The sequence below is a fragment of the Penaeus vannamei genome, chromosome 24 (genome assembly GCF_042767895.1).
Source record: "Penaeus vannamei isolate JL-2024 chromosome 24, ASM4276789v1, whole genome shotgun sequence".
Taxonomy (NCBI): Eukaryota; Metazoa; Arthropoda; class Malacostraca; order Decapoda; family Penaeidae; genus Penaeus; species Penaeus vannamei.
In genome coordinates this window covers 11,508,475-11,510,974 of record NC_091572.1, presented here as the reverse complement: position 1 = coordinate 11,510,974, position 2,500 = coordinate 11,508,475, and positions in this window count along the sequence as shown.

Sequence of the window (2,500 nt, the reverse complement as noted above, 5' to 3'; positions counted from 1 at the left end):
TGCTGTTAATTGGTTCGCGACTATTTTCTCGAGTACTTTAGATATTACCGGCAGTATTGTGATGGGTCGATAATTATTTATTTCGTCTGTATCACCGGATTTGTAAATAGGTGTGATGATACCATGTTTCCAAAGTGATGGGTAGACACCGGTGACTATGGATGTATTAATGATGACTGTCAGATAGTATGCAATTGCTGGTAGACTATCATTTATGAAACGCTGTGCAATGCCATCAGCTCCTACGGAATTTGTTTTTCTTAACTGTTTTACTGTTACTATAATTGTATCTAGTCCTACTGGTTGTGGTCTGAAAAAGTTTATGTTAGGCCTTGTTTCACTTATGTTGCGTAGATGTGTGGGGGCGATTGTCTGTTCGTAAGTGAGCCTACCGACTTCTGCAAAGAAGTTATTAAAGTGTTCTATATCATTTATGGAATTTGTGGAAATATCTGTGTTTTGTTTCTTATTTGGCACTAGTGTCTTAACCAATTTCCATGTTTCGGCAGAATCGTTTCTGCATTCATTGATCTTACTTTTGAAATAATTTGTTTTCGCACTATGAATTAGTGTTTTCACATTCCTTTTCTTATGTTTATATTCAGCCTGAAGGGTGGTGTCAGATCTATTTATCTTGAGAGCTTTCTGAGTATTATTTCTATCATTTATGGCTCTCTTGATGTTGCCATCTATCCAAGGGGCGGGAGGACGTTTTACTGTTTTAGTTTTAATGGGTGCGGAGGCGTTTATGCTGTTCTTTATCACTTCTGTTAAAGTGGCAATTTGTCTGTCAACATTATCTGTTGCTAAGATATCTAATAGCGATGATTCGTTAGCTATATGTTCGCAGAGTGATTTAGGATCGTAATGGGTTAGATCACGAGAAGTTTTGGTGACTGGTTGTCGCTTTGGTTTTTCTATATTTAAGATCAAGGTTAAAAGCTTGTGATCTGCAATTGGGCATGGGATAACATCTGTGTGAAGAATAATATCGGGACTGTTTGTTATTATGACATCTAATATAGAAGAGGTAGTTACTGTTATCCTTGTAGGCTTGTTTACAAGTTGTTTTAATTTATTTTTATTTATTATCCCAGTTAGTTTTGCATTTGATTTGTTTAGATCGTCATTTAAGTCACCTAGGATGAATAGGGGTTTTCTTTTTAATGACATTTCTCTGAAAATATTTTCAAGATACTCAAAAGATTCTGCTGTAGCATGTGGGTGTCTATAGATTGTGCCGACGAGGATGGAAGGATGCACATTACTTTGTACGGTTACCCAGATGTCCTCTACTGCTGTATCATTTACAGTTGTAGAGGAGATCTTATTTGATTTAAGGGTATCTCTTACATATATGCAGACTCCACCTCCACGTCCTGCATCACATCTGTAAATATGAAAGTTTGGAATGCTGATGAAACTGATTGATATTTCTTGGTGAAGCCAAGTTTCACTAATGCACAGGATATCGATATTTCTCTCCTTAATTAATAATTCAATTTCTTCAAAGTGTCCGAGGAGAGACTGTGCATTGATGTGCTCAATTCTGATTGTACTTAGTGTTTTGATCGCCGGACTTACAGCGTCAAACATCCTGCTCGTCTTTGTACTTGTTTCTATTTAGGAACACCTTTACATTATCTGGAAAGACGTCGGACTCTAAGAAAAGATCTGGGTTAATATCCTTGCCTCTTATAGTAACTGTGAAGCTTGAGTAATAATTGTATGTCATTTTCGTTTTAAATGCTTTCACATTGGAAATAATGTCGAGTTTATTTTCAAGGAAGTCCTCAATATCTTCCTCGTTTGTGTCCGGATGGCAACTCGTGATATACAAGTACACTACTACCTGAGGACGGTCGGCACCTTGCAGGGGTTTTGACGATTGGCGTTCCTCTCTTGCTTTTCTTCTTTGTTTTCTATTGTTGACTTGAACGAACCCTTCCTCGTCTTGGTGGGGCTGTGGAAGCACGTTTGTTTGTTGTTGTGTTTTCGATCGTTCTGCGTAGTTGTTGACGACGAGTTGTGGTGCTTGTGGAGTAGTAGAAGGGGCAGGTACTCCAGGCACGTGGTGGTGCGTGGCATCCTCCCAGTGGCGATTTGGTGGAAGATGTCTTTGCTTGTTTTTCCTTCTACTGTTTCTACCGTAGCTTCTTCTGGGTGTTACTTGTGTAGAAGCTTCGTTCCTCATGCCGGTTGTTGACGCCTCAGCGTTGTTGGGTGATCGCTTGCGTGGCACCGGACGAGGGGGGGCTGGCGCGTCAGCAGGGTCACGGGTTCGCGGGGTCGGGGTGGGGTGAGACGGAGGTGAGGGGGGTGGGGGGAGGGAAGAGGAAGGAGAGGGAAGGGAAGGGGAAGGAGGGGGGAGGGGAGAGGAAGGAGAGGTGTTGGGCGTGGGTACTGCCGTGGGAGTTGTAGGGGGTGTATGGTTGTGCGTGTGTTCATTTGGTGTTGAGGTTAAGGACATTCTGGCAGGGGGAGGGGATGCGAAAGGGAA